A 15939-nucleotide genomic window follows, 5' to 3' on the forward strand; every position below is an offset into this window, starting at 1 on the left:
TTAATTTATGTCTATAATTACTCAAATTGTCTTTTTAAAAATCTGTTACTTTTTTCTTTCGTTATTTTTATTTTTATGTTTACTTAATCGAGTAGTTATAAAGCGATTGATACAATCTGAATGTATTATAATACATTTATAAATAATACATTTATAAATAATTATTTATATTTATGTATTATTTATTTATTTATTTAATTTTTTTGCCAATGCAAAATAGCCAAATGACAATAATGTACATAAGTTTATAATAAAGTACACGTATAACAGTATTTAAAATAGAGGACTGACATCATCAATTTTAAGAAATTTTATGATTAGGAATGATTTAATAATATAGTTATAAAATTCCTTACGCAAATCTTAAATTTTTAAATTTTTAATTTTGAATAGCCTGTTTAATGTTTATAGTATACACTGAAAAAAAAGTATGAGTCTCACACTTATAAATTTCAGTAATATTACAATACTTGGTATTGCGAATATACTTAAACAATATTTGAGTCTCAACGTAATATTTTTAAGCGCTACACTGAAACTCTAAGTCATACACTTAAACCGACTTTGAGCGTCACCGCAAAACTCATAACCGCAATACACTCAAATATGTTAATTTTTGAAGTAAAACTTCTTTACGGAGGGTAAAATTGAAGGATTTGAGGCGGAAAAGGGGAAGTAGCACTAGAGGAGAAGCATTCAGTGAAAGTTTAGAGTAGGCGAGTGGTGGAATCGCTTGTATAGCAAGCCGAGCAAGCCTTATATATTTTAAAGAGTGGGGAGAGTTAAGGAGAGTCAAGTAGAGTGGACGAGTGCAGTGCGCGTGCGTCGTAATTCCACCACGTTACTTATATATATATATATATATATATATATATATATATATATATATATATATATATATATATATATATATATATATATATATATATAATCTGTGTGTATATATTATATGTATATGCGTATATCAGTTATATGTATATGCGTATATCAGCTGTCGCAAACCGTTCTTATTTAAAACGTTTTTAGTACAGATATATGCATAAATTAATACGTAAATACTTATAAATACATGAAAAATACACTTATTTGATATATATATTAAAAATTTATTCCTGGAAAATTATTTTTCATTATATTTTTTAATTATTTTGTGTAAATAGTTTTGGGGTATAGTGGGGTGTATATATATTTACACGTGTTGACTCAAATATAAATTTCTCAATTCCTGTTTATACATTCGTGTTAATAATTTCATCATTATATTTTCTTAATCCTGGTAAGTAAATGATAATTATTGTAGGTTGCTTTATCGAGAGTTACTACGATTGAAAAATTATATATCGTTACAAAAAATAATACGGCTACTTTTTATCATGGGCGAACAGAGCCAGCTGCACTTCGTCCGTTAATACTTGAGATTCAAAGACTGTCATTAAACCCATTAGTGACATTAGAATCACAAATACTTGAATTTATCACTAAGAAGCCTGGTTTGTCAATTTATAGTTTGAATATTCAAAGTTTACAAGCCCATAACAATGACATTATCGACAAAGCAGCTGTTAATTCAAATGTTCTACTTTTTGTCTGAAACGCGGACTCATAATGATGAAGACATTTCCATTGCTAATTTTAATTGTGTAGTTAAACATAAACGCCCTAATATTAGATCTGGAGTCGTAGCTATTTATAAAAATGATAACGATACAACACACATTGTAACACCATCAATGGACATTTCAGTACATAATATACAGGCACTTGGAGTACAACTCAGTGCTGTAGGAGAAAATCTGTGCCGCTGAATGTACAACGGAAAATGGCCAGTCAATTTTACTAGTATCCAATTTATATATCACCGAATAAGTATATCACAGACATAATAAAATTTATTCATCGTGCACTACTACCATTTTCGGCTGCTGTTGCGGAAGAACTTAATCAAGACTTAGAAAAAAAACCTATAATCCTTAGTGGAGATTTTAACGTAAATTTTTCATCGGAGTCATCGGCCGTTTTGGTTGATTTTTTAAAGACCAAATTTGATTTAGCGATAAATAATAATCCAAATGAACCAACGACAAAACATGGGACAACAATAGATGCGGTTTTCGAGATACTTAAATAGAATACAGACAAAAATATTTATTTCACATTTTAGCTATCACAAGCCGCTGATAACATTTGTTGATAATTCAAGTAATAATAAAGAATAAATAAGATGATAATTCTAAAAAATAAAAAGGAAAAATAAAACTTACATTTGTTGTAAACATAATATTCTTAGAAATAAATTCATTTAAATTTTAATTAAAAAATGTGTAATTGTTTTAATTCTTAAAAACCGAATAGTTAATCCAATAAATTTATTTTGTTTGAGAATAAATAAAATGCTATAATATATATTTATATATATTGATCTGTTTATTTATTTAAAGCGGCTTAAAAAAGTTTCACTTCTATTGTGACCTTATGTCTGTGAGGCTCACTCATTTTTTTTTTTTTTTATCAAAATATTTGTCTTTATTATAATTTTCTATAGACAAAAATATTTTTCGCAAGCCATAGTAGTTTTTTAATATAATCTAATAAATAAAACAAATTATAATAGAATTACGATTTAAAACCGGCTGAACATCGAGTCGGACTAAACCTCGACTTTTCTACTGCCCGTACGTGAATATACAGATGTACATAAAACTAAAAATAATAATAAAAAAAATATGAAGCTTTCGTGTCTAACAAAATGATTGAAGGTGAATTATAAATGAAGATTAGATAGGTGTAGTTGGATGAAATACGGGAGTATGAGCGAATTCGGACAGCCGGAGCCCGGATTCCCAGAGGTTATTTACATAACCGAGTTGCGAAATGTAAGCAGGGTGTGTATAACATACCATCGGAATCAGAGACAGCCAGTGGAGAACCGCGTCTTGTCTGCGAATAGACCGGGTAGTTCTATGGAAGGGCTGCTCCAGATTGCATTCAGAACCGGCATCGATGTATTTATGGGCTTCTAGAACCCGCAAATTTGCTTCCAGACCGAGAACATTAACCTGACCCACTGGAAATGTCTGGGTTGTCTAGGTGTCTTGTGTATATCATCCCGTCTTGCACCCTTTGTACTAACAAACACGACACCCGATCCCGGTTTCTATTGATTTATTTCTTGAACCTTCGATCCCTATCTTAGCTGTCTCAATTTCATATCTTTATCATATTTTCTTGGGCTTTAAAACATTTTTTATAAAGAATTAAGATTTTTTAATTGGAAAATGAATTTTTTATTTTAAAAATTTAATCAAGATAAATTTTTTTAGTTCAAAATTATTTTTCTTAATTTATTAAATATTATTTTTTTTACAATTAAATATTAGAATTAAAATTTTTTTCTCTTAAATAAAATTAATTTTCTTATTAAAAAATTTTTTTCTTAAAGGGGTATTCTAGTGTAGAGGCATGAATTTGAGATATTTTTTCGAGTACTATAAATAAAAAACAAAAAACATTTTTACCATCAATTTTTTTAACAAGCGTTTATTAATGTTTTAAGAATACAAAAAAAAAAGTTTGGAAAATCCAAAAGTGCACGCCTCATAACGCTCATTCATTTTTTAAGAAAAAAATTATTTGTGTAATTGATTAAAAAAAAAAAAATTATAATTAAGCAATTTCTTACAGAGTATTTTTTATTTTTTTTTTTAAATATCGGCGCCCTTTTTTCTTGTCATATGCGCTCGCAGTCTAAAAAAATCTAGCTTGATCAAGTGGCGCCATAGTTTTCACGTGACAAATAAGAAAAGTTCGTTTGGCTTTGTACGGTTGTATTGTAGTGAATTTTAATAAAAATTCAATTAAAAAAAAAATACGTAAACTAGGCCACTGATATGAAATACGGACCCAGTTCATCGAATTCTTAAACTAATAAAAAAGGTCCGGTCTTGAAATATCAATTTGTTCGGGAGTAATCGTTGGTACATCCAAAATGGGGTGACATCCGGACGTCCACGTAAAATTTTTTTCAATACGTTTTTTTTTTTCAAAATAACAACATGAAATGATTTTAGAAAGTAAAAGATGGTTTAATTTAAGTATTTTTTCGGTGTACATCTACTTATATCATTGTATAAGTGTAATATCGTTGTGATAGAGGCATTTAAAAATCACAAAATTGCTTGACCTTGACGAGTCGAGTATAAAGCACAACCTCACGCGCTTCGCGCTATGAGGTGTGCAAAAAAAAAGTCAAAAAATAAAAAACTGAAAATATTATATGTTGTTGAAGTGGGAGATACAAAAAAAATGGCGTGCCAGATTTGTCACGATTTCAAGCTTTCTAATGATCTGAAACAAAAAAATAAAAAAAATTATTAATGTGGATAAATGCTACTATCGTACTAATTAAGAAAAAGTGAAAAAAAATTTTTTTTTGCTAAATTACGGCTAAGTTATCGTTGCACGTACGGAATTTTAAAAATTTTTATTTTAAAGATGTTTTTAGCCGGGTTAAAACAAAAAAAGAACAGTAAAAATAATGAGAAAATTTTAAATCAGTCGCCATTTTTTTGAAAATTAAAATTTTCAAAATTCCATACCTGCAACGATAACTATATCTTTACTGATTAGGAAGCAATTTGGGTTTTTATTTTCAGACGACCCGTTTTTGAGTTATCGATGCGACTATGGAAGAGGAAATTTTTTTTTGTGCTCTACGAGATTGTTAATAACTTCATAATAATTAAATACTTTTTAATAAAAATTTAGAGTAATAATTTTTAATGTACCCTTAAGGAAGTTCGAGCGTAACTAATGAGTCAAAATAATGTTAAGATTTTTTTTTTATTTTATTTTTCCCAATATTCGTCAAAATTCTTTATTTTAATTTAAAATAACTTAAACAATTTAATAATTGATAATTTTTACTTATTTAATAAAGTTAAGTAATAAAATGACTTTCGTATTTATTACTTACCGGAATAAATTAACAGATTTGGTAATAGCGCGCTTGATTATACCCATAACTGAGATGTGGATAAGAGTGTGAGTTAAACATTTCTTTCTCTGTAACTATATTTCTATCCTTTTCTTTTTTCTCAGCTGTTGACGCGATGTTGTCAAATTTTTATTCGAATAAATGGCTGACGATAAACGAATTATAAACATAAAATTTAACTTTAAATATTTCAAAAATTATATCGGTAATGTATTATTATTAAATTGTTTTTACATTTTGCAATAATCCAAGTTTCTTGTGTATAGTTTTTTATCCGTTAAAGTTGGGAGGTTAATATTGAAAAAAATAATTAAAGTCTCAACAAAAGTTTGTCCGCCATAAGAGCCCGTGTATAAGGAGATAAAATGTGATTTTTTAAATTTAATATCTAAGTAACTAAACGGTGAATCTTTTTTAAATTTTGGGATTAGATAAATTACGTATTTTTTTTATACGTATACTTAATTTCAAAGCTCAAAGTTGGAAATAATTTTTTACATTAGATTCGCTCAAACTTCCTTAATAAAATAAAGAAAATCCGATCTCTAAATTTCTTTATTTTCCCTGTCAAAATTTCCGAAAATCACCTTTTTTTTCGACCGTCACAGTGGTGTTCTCTCTTAAAATTGTAAGAGTGAATTTTGTTTTGTTGCCATGAAATTTTAAAAAATTTTGTTTAAGTATTTTATAAAGTTTTATTACCTTTAAAAAATACAGAATAAAATATTGATACTGTTATTTAATGTCCGTACATTAATAAAATTACTTTCGTAATTTTGCAGACATTGTAGAACTCTTTGTAAATTGTCAATTTATAAAATCACTTGAAACTTAAACCGACATTAGGAAGAATTAAATTTAATTACAAAATTTAAAAAAATTAATTCATGATGCATGAACTTAATAAAGAGTTGATGGATTGACTCTTGGAATATATTAAAAAGTTTCTTGAATATCCAGAAAAAATTCGGTCTCTATCTCTGACATATTGTCATAAATTTATTATATTTCTTACGTCTCTAACCTCTCGACATTTATTTAACGGCTCCGGAAATCTCTCGGTTGGCAGATGATCAATAACCCACATGGCGGTGCATGAAAAACTATAAAAAAAAATCTAAAAAATAAAAATTTTCCTAAGCTCCGTAAAATAAAAATCTGTTGGTGCAAGTTCATTACCGCAAACTACATAACTATTCTATATTATGTTACACTAAATTATATTTTATACGAAAAATGTAATATCATAAATCCGGGAAAATCCACGTCACAATAATTTCAGTGAACGTCTAGTATGTCGCGTGATGTGACACGTCCGCTATGGATTCGATAAAGCAAAATCTCTTTCGGAAAAACTCTTGAGCCAGGAGGAAAAAAAAGGAAAGACAGTACGTCAAATTTTTTCGTTGATGAAATTTTATTTTATTATCTCGACAGAGATAAGGGTTGGATTTATTATTGGGAACGTGATAAAATGTTTCCATAAGACTTGTTTCTACTTACTGAAAAAAATGAAATAAAAATGTTTATTTATAAAATAAAATAGTGACTTTTTTTTTCTATTATTTTTTAGAACACATCTAGTACAGGAACACGTAATTCTGTACCGTACAATCGTAAAGATAACGACGGATCTACACTTCAGACTACAGAACAAACTAGTGTCATTGTTATGGAAAGAGTTTATACATTTTTTACTTTTTTACTCGGATAATTATTTTCTTATATTCTTTAGATTATATAATTGTCTAAATTTTAATTTTTAATAATGATAAAAATAAAAATAAAATAAAAATAACAATAATAATAATGACAGTGTTGTTTTTTTTTTTAATAAAAAAATATTAATTAAGAAAAAAAAATCTATAGTCTGGATTCGAACCAGGAATCTTCGAGTGAACATTCGATGCTTGTAAAGAGCAACCATCCTGCCCCGCCGTCCATTTTACGGCTTTAAATAAATTATATTATTTTTACAAAGAATAGTTTAAAAAAAACTAAAAAACGCTTTTTATGTAAAACCAAACTAAAAAATAGAAAATAAATTTAAATTAAGAATAGTGTTAAAAATTTCAATAAATATAAATTAATAATAGTGTAAATAAAAAAAATGTATTTTATTTTAAAAAGCGTGAGGTGCATGGTGTCAATAGTTATAAATATTTTATTGACAGATATGAGTAGAGTGATTATCATTTTGATAATATCTTAAAAAGCACCCCACGCTTTTTTAAATAAAATACATTTTTTTATTTACACTATTATTAATTTATATTTATTGAAATTTTAACACTATCTCTTAATTTAAATTTATTTTCTATTTTAATTTGGTTTTCTTATAAAAAGCGTGTTTTTAGTTTTTTAAACTATTATTTATTTTTACTTTTTAGTTTGGTTTATTTATAAAGCGTGATTTTTTAGTTTTTAAACTATTATTTGTTGATTATCAAAATATTCAGGCGCGCAAATTACCCACGGAGAGTTACATACTGACATACTGACATACTGACATACAAGTGAAGCTAATAAAAAATAATTATTTATAAATATTATAAATACGGGGAATCAGAGTTCGATTTCGGAGAGCGAGCCTGAGAAACGGCTACCAGAACCAAGGAAGGCCGTAGGCGCGCAGATTACCCACGGAGAGTTACTGACAAACTGACATACAAACTGACATACAAGTGAAGCTAATATAAAGCGTGTAAAAATCACATAAATTTTACCTAATTATGCTCGAAAATATGGCTACTATTAAACAGAAAATATCTTAAATGTATGGAATTACATTGTCTCGATGCCTTACCAACTTGGACACTATGAGACTTGACCGTCAGACTTTTCAACAGCTATATCTCCAAATAAAGAGTTGGTTTGGTAAGATGTGAAGCCTTGTTGCTAGGCAATCCCCCACGAAAAAAATTTATAAATAGAATATAAAAAAAATATATTTCATTTTATACCCAAAATATATGTGAAATATATTTGAATTATATTCAAAATATACTTGCATATATTCCAAGTATATTTCAAATGTAAGCAAATTATATTCGGTTTACTGAACTTTTGGCCGTTTTTGGTATATGAGAAATATATTTCAAATAAAAGTAAAATATATTATTAATGTATTTATTTTATATGATAAATATAAGTTATGGAATATAACCGGAACATATGAGAAATATACTTACTGTGTATGAAAAATACAAGCTGTAAAATATATTCAAAATATATCCGAATTATAATTTTTTTATATGAAAAGTATAATGAAAATATACTGAAATTATAGTTAAAATATATGCGTCATGAGTCGTGCAGTAGATAACTTATTCATATAAATGAACATTGGTTCTGGTCAGTTTCTAGGACATCCAAAAATTTCAGACATTTAAAATTTTAGTACATATTTCAAATATAATTCTCGTATATTTGTTATATAAAAAAATTATAATTCGAATATATTTTGCAGCTTATATTTTTCACATACAGTGAGTTTATTTCTCATATATTTCGATTATATTCCATAACTTATATTTATCATATATAATAAATATATTAATAATATATTTTAATTTTATTTGAAATATATTTCTCATATACCAAAAACGGCCAAAAGTTCAGTAAACCGAATATAATTTGCTTACATTTGAAATATACTTAAAATATATGCAAGTATATTTTGAATATAATTCAAACATATTTCACATATATTTTGTGTATAAAATGAAATATATTTTTTTTATACTCTAATTATAAATTTTTTCCGTGGGGGAACTGTTGTTATGGGAGCGTTGCCTAGCAACGGTTGCTATGGGGGTTTCTATGGGGGCGTTATCTAGGGGGGAGGTTGTAACGGGGTTTTTATGGGGTTTCTATAAAGATTTATATGGGGTTTTTATGGAGTTTCTATGAAGATTTCTATAGGGTTTTTATTGAGGTTTCTATGAAGTTGATATGGGGTTTTTATGGGGTCATCTTTGGGGAGGGGGGTAGTAAACATGATAAGGGTAATAAGCGTTCGAGATTATTTTCAAAAATTTGATTGTATTAATTTTATTTGTAATTAACTTCACTGATATTTATTTACTTTTTTGAAAAAAACCTAACAGCCAAGGGCCAATAACAAGGTCACATAATTTTACATCTGATATATAAATTATAAATTTTTACATTATTATACCCAAATGTTTAGTTACAAAATAGTTTGTACAACTAGATACAATAACTTTTGATTTAATTAAAATATATTTTGTAGCTAACATTACTGGAGAAACGCCGGCAAAAGGCCATTTATTAATAGTTAATAAATTTGCTTAGCAATCAGTAGCTTATATTAAATATGTTTACTATTTTTTGTTTTTTACATATTTTGTATTTAATATTTATAAATCGGAGTTAGTGTACAAATTATTTGTGTGTAATTTTTATTTCAATTTTATTTTAATGCAATTTTATGGTAGACATATTGACCGCGCGTAGCGCGCGGTTAATGCTAGTAAGCTACAAATCGACCTTGTGTGTGTATAGATCCATACACACACATCTTATATTTTTAAAATTTTTGCTCTTATAAAAAATTTTATTTATTTTAAATTAATTATAAAAACTAATTAAAAAAAAAAAATAATTATTACAGTTATACAATTAATAGGTTCAGCCAATTTTTTAAGGCATTTTTTTTTTAGCTAGAGGAAAGTTTTTTTTCTTTTTTACAATCTTATTTATTAAGCCGATTGTAAGTATTATAAATTAAAAAAATAATAATTGTAACTTAGGTATTCTCACGTTTTAACTCTGCTAAATTCTACAATTGACATTAACATAACGCCATATGGGAAATCAGTTGACTTTGAATCTGCTAGTGATATAATCACTCACCACAGTTACACCGGTTACTGTTACGTCATACATATTACGCATTGAATAACATAAGTTAGAAAATGACCGTAAGGGGTATCGAGACCCCCTATAAGCACTCCCCCGTTTCCTCTAAAAAAATCTTCGTAACTATTTCCCATGTCGATTTAACGCAACAGAAGGTCTTAACAGCCTAACATATGACTTCTACCCTTACCTTGTAGTGAGTTTACCTTAACAGGCCGTAGATGAGATTGATCGCGTATGTCGTACTGTAAATAATGTAACAATCTTTAGAGAACAATGTGTGAATACAGGACGTAAAAATATGAAGTGGCATCGGCAGCGACAGAATAAATTCATGAGGAATGTTTACAAGTCACTTGCGCATGTTTTACTGATGGCCCGATAAGTCAGTCGAGCGAGCCCAAGAACTTGGCTCTTCACCATTCGAGTGTCGTGTGACGCATTTGGCAATTTAAATCTCATAGAATTTCATTTTATCAAGTATCACTTCAAATATTTAACACTCTTATTTTTTTTTTTTTTTTTGGCAATAATTTTACGTTATTATTCTAAAAAATTAATACCTTAAGAACATGTAGGACAGAGAATATTCAAATTTTGGACAAAATACTGAGACGCTTTTTGACCAAGTAATTTTTGAACAAAAAATCATTAAACTTGGCAGGAGTATGTTAATAATAGTCCTTCATAAATTGATTCTTCTATTTTAAAATTTAATCATTGAAAAAAAATAACAAAATGATAAATAAATAGGCAGAGTTTGCGCGTAAAACTGCCTTATCTCCGGGCCCATCGTATATTCAAGTAAATAAACTTTACTATAAAGAAATTACTCAAAAACTTACAACCAATATTATCTTTGAGATTGATTTAATTTTTAACTTCCCGCTAAGAAAATCGAAGATTTTCAAAAATCGGGAAGTTATTGTTTTCACCCTGTTTTGCAAAAATCGAGTTTTCATCAGATCTCGACGTTTGAAGGTCACAGGAAGCTTCCCTGACTATCCCCGCGAGGTTGTCACGGTGTCTATATGTGCGTGTGTGTGTGTGTGTGTGTGTGTGTGTGTGTGTGTGTGTGTGTGTGTGTGTGTGTGTGTGTGGGTGTGTGTAAGTATGTGAACCGCTTATAACTTTTGAACGGCTTGACCGATTTCATCGCGGTTGGTGCCATTCGAAAGGGCTTGACTAAACTTAGATTTTGAAAACTATTTGGACCGATTCAGATCAATAGATTTTGAGAAATCTTAAAAAAACTGAAAAAAAAATTTTTTTCAAATGTGGTTTTTTTGAAATAACTTTTAAACGGCTTAAAGGTTCAATTCCAAAAACTAATCAGCTCTTAACCTCAAAAAACCACGTCGATCGCCACCAGTCCGGTCAAAATCGGTTGATTCGTTCGAGTGATATCGTGAACGAAAGAAAACCGAAAAAAGTGTTTTTTCGGAATAACTCCAAAATTCCTAGCGCGATCAATTCAAAATTTGAGATTCTTCGTCAGGCTTAAAAAACTGCGTCGAATGTTTCTAACCGCGTAAAAATCGGTTTATTCATTCAAAAGTTATTGCGGTTTAAAAATTCAAAAAATAGTGTCATCAAATCTCTATCAGACTTTTGAGCTCGAAGAGCTTTAAAGCATAGGAATGCAATTTCTTTGAGCTCGGAGAGCTCAAAATAACCCATAAATTGTATTTTTGAGCTCGAAGAGCTCAAAAACGTCATTGGTGCAATTTTAAGCGCCTAAGTATGGAATTAGCGGGAAGTTGCAGGGATGGCCTTCAGGGTCAACCGTTTTCCTAATTTTTTGGTTAATCTTTACTTTAGTTTAGATTACTTATAAGACAGAATTATTAAAATGCAACTAGGTTTGAATGGAAAACTAATTATCAATAAAAAATTTCATTTACTATAGTAAATAAACTATAGTTTAATTTTTTTGAATAGTGTTGGGAGTATTGACAGTCAGCCTGATAATCTTCAGTGCATTTTATGTGTTTCAAATAAACAATCCGATACATTCAATTGGCATTTGTTATCACTAGTCCAAACTGAATTACCGACAACAGACTGTATTACATGCTCTTTAGTTATTTTTATCCATTTTAAATTATTTTTAAGTTTAGTTCCTCAGATCACCACTAGATGGCGCAGAGGGCGTACTTCTCGCATGCTCAGTTGTAAGACGCCTAAAAATTTATTTTTAATAAAAAAAATTACAGTAAATGTTTAAAATAATGAATTTTTTACGAAATTCAAACGAAAATAACAAAAATAATTGCGTTGGATAATTTTTACTTAAAAAAAAATATTTTTCCCGTGTAAAATGAATAAAATTGTGGCCATAAATCTAAATAATTAATCCGTAATGAAAAAAGAAATAAATAAAAATAAATTTCACCGGAGAGAAAGAATATTAAATTTACGTACGAATATTAAATAAATAAACAGAAATATACAACTGGAAATCAAGGATACTGCGGAAATTGATCAAGACTCAAGAACGTCAGACTATTTTCGATTCCTCACTTCTGAGGAGCTCCCCCCTATTCCCATTCCATTTTCCGTAGTTTTCTTTAAAAAAAGCAGAGCCAACGCAAAAGAAGTTTTCTAACCTAGTTGACCCGATTCACCTATCACGTCTCAAAGAGACTCGTTCGCTTCTTTTCTCCCTCCACCCCTTTCTTCTTCAGTGTTTTCAATTCCGGATTTCCGCGAATCTCATCCCTTATTAAATTTTTTCCATGATTTCTCTCTGCCCGTCTGATGTATAAGGTTAAATCAGCTGGATCCTTTGACCTTTTATTTTTAAATCCTTATCCCATTACTGCCCCTTCATTTATTTAATATGAAAATTTCATAGAGCTGGCCAATTTTTCAGCGATTTTTTTTTGTCATTATTTATACTTTTCGTCAAACAATTTATAGATAATTTTTATGTGTAAACATAAAAAATATATTTTTAATAGCTAATTTTTGTACATTTATTTTATACATAATTTAAAATAATTCTTTGAATTTGTGAAAAATATATAAATTTTAAAATTGTTTTAATTTATTATTTATAGTCAAAACTTTAGATTGATGTCAAAAATATATTTATCATCGTGATGTAAATTTCATGAGTGAAATTTTACACACTGACAGCGGATCACTCATTTCAACGTAAAACATTTCCGACAGATTCTAATGCAACATTTTGCAGAGCTGTTACTACAATTGGTATTTATGACATGCCTTCGTACTTATCATTTCAGTTATCATGAATAATATATACATATATTTATATATAATATAGCCTGTACATAATCTTCTCCATCATGTTAAGTACTTGCTTCAATGCTTTGCTACTTGAAATGCAATATTAGTTTCTATGAAAATCTCTTATGAGTTTACTAAATCTCTACAAACTTTTATAAGTTCTTTTTTTTCATAAGAAAATTTCAAATGTAGAAATAAATCATGGGTGAAATTAAATATCCGAAGAAATTTAAATAGCTTCGGTTAATTAATTCACTCTTAAATTAATCGCTAGTCTATTGATAGCAAGAAATTTCTTCGGGGAATCACTAATTCAGGCTGAAAAATTAAAGTACCGAAACTGAACAAAAATAACCAACTTTTATTATGCAAATTCATTTTCTCAATAAAGAAATTATAGAATAATTTTTCGATTATATCGGTGTATTTATAAAGAAATTTTTTATTTACATAATAAAGGTAATCCACAGATTCGGTAGAATCTGGCGCCAAGTTCCGTTCAAATCTGCTGTAAACGGAGCGCCAGACTACCGACTGTGTTTACTGTAAGCAGAACGGTATTTTGAGGTTGCAAAATTTTATTTAATTCTACGGTACTTTTTATTCCTAAATTGTTTATTATAACAGTAATTAATAATTTATTTGACTGTTATTAATTAATTATATTCACTTATAACAATTAATCTACTTAAAATTATTAAATTTAATCCGCACAAACTACACGGGAAAAAATTTCTGGGAAAATTTACGATACAACTATTGTAAAGCTGGACTATACTTTTACTACTATTAACTGTCAAATATTTTAGAAGAAAAAATACTATTTATTCATGAAAAAATACGATATTACTATTGTAAAAAGTAAGAGATGAAAATTTCCAGTGCTACCTCTGTATCTTTCCAATAGAACTATAGCAAATTTTACAATAGTTGAATTGGAATGTTTCACAATTAGTGTGAGTGATGGCCGTACACAGCGCTAGACTCCGAGTTTATGTAAATGTTAAAGGGTATGGGTCTTAGTTTACCTCGGATAGCGTAGAGGGAGAGTCTCTGGCTGCCAACACAGAGTTCTTGGTTCGATTCCCAGATAGCACGGAAATGTCCGTTTCTTTTTTCGATTACTGTACAGTTACAAATTAGTCCAACCTTCTATCTCTCTCCCTCCTTAATATTTCTTTTAAAAAAACCAACTGTGAATTTTTACAATAGTTGAATTGTAAAGTTCACAAACACATATTGTATAATTTGCTCTATAGTATTCGACTTTTTAAGACTCTCGCTAGTCTTATTTGTTGGATAAAATTTACAATAGTAAATCGTAAAAATTACTAAATGAGAAGTATAGTCCACCGTTACTATTTTATTTAGTAAAAATTACAATAGTAAAATAGTAAAAACTCCTTCAATTTTCTTTCCGTGTATAGCAACGCAAAAATTTCGATCCTGACTTTTTTTCGATGAGCAAAGTGATCTGCCACAGACTAAAAAATTCGAGAATGCATAGTAATCCTTCATTAGATGGGAAACTACAGTTAAAAAAAGATATTTCACAGCTTGCATCTACACCCGCCAGGGTGCGCTGGAATTATTTTTACATAAACTGTAGTTTCAAGGGGATAGTTTGCTATAAAAAATGCAACCAACGCGAGATTTAAGTTGGTACCAATTGTAAATTTTTATTATAATTACAAAAAATACTAAAATCCGAACAAAAACAGTTTCACTGTAAAAAAATCGCGCAAAGTCTACGTTCATAAAACAATTAAAAAAAAAAAATTTGTTTTTTTTTTAACAAAAATATATAAAATAAAAATTAAAAAATCCAAGTAACCGATATGATTGTTTATGATTTTCGGAAATTAAAAAAAATTTTGTTATAAATTTAAAAATTAAGAAAAAAATTTTGGAACGTACTTGGTGTGCGTCATTGTGTATTTCAATTTTTTTAAAGTCCTAATAAATAGATTTTACGAATTTTATTAAAAGTAAAATATTTTGCAACCGCGCACACTAAATACGTTCCAAATTTTTTTTTTAATTTTTAAATTTATAACACAATTTTTTTTAATTTCCCAAAATCATAAACAATCATATCGGTTACTTGGATTTTTTAATTTTTTTATTTTATATATTTTTGTAAAGAAAAAAACAAATTTTTTTTTCTTAATAGTCTTATGAACGTGGACTTGGCGCGATTTTTTTTACAGTGAAACTGTTTTTGTTCGGATTTCCTTTACAGAAATAAGAACGTTGATAAATATTTAAACTTCTTTTTTTATTTTTATCCACAAAAATTGAACAGTTATTTTCGATTACTAAGAATGTAAATAATGTAACTGTGAAATTTCTATTTTCAAAATGTCAGTTTAAAAATTGACATCAGTTTATAAACATTTTTTTCTGGTTTATTTAATCTATCATATGCAGAATTGAAAATAAAAATTTTTTTTTGTCACTTATGACAATTCAGAAATGTACAAGTCTATTAAATTTTAACATATTTTAAAAAAATTAAAGAATTATTATTATTATTATATTTATTATTACTATACGGAGAGAAAAAAAAAGGAAATTATTCCTATAATTTTAATGTAATGTTTTCCTATACCATTTTAGGAGCGATTACTTAAATTATGGGAATGGTTCCTATAATTATAGGAACAATACCTATAATTATAACTGTAATATCGGCATGATTCCCATAATATATAGGAATGGTTCCCATAACATATACACAGTAAAAAATTTTTCGTCAAATTTAACACAAAAAATTGTGTTGATGACTTTTTTTTACACAATTTGTG

This window comes from Cotesia glomerata, linkage group LG10 (assembly GCF_020080835.1).
Source record: "Cotesia glomerata isolate CgM1 linkage group LG10, MPM_Cglom_v2.3, whole genome shotgun sequence".
NCBI classification, from domain to species: domain Eukaryota; kingdom Metazoa; phylum Arthropoda; class Insecta; order Hymenoptera; family Braconidae; genus Cotesia; species Cotesia glomerata.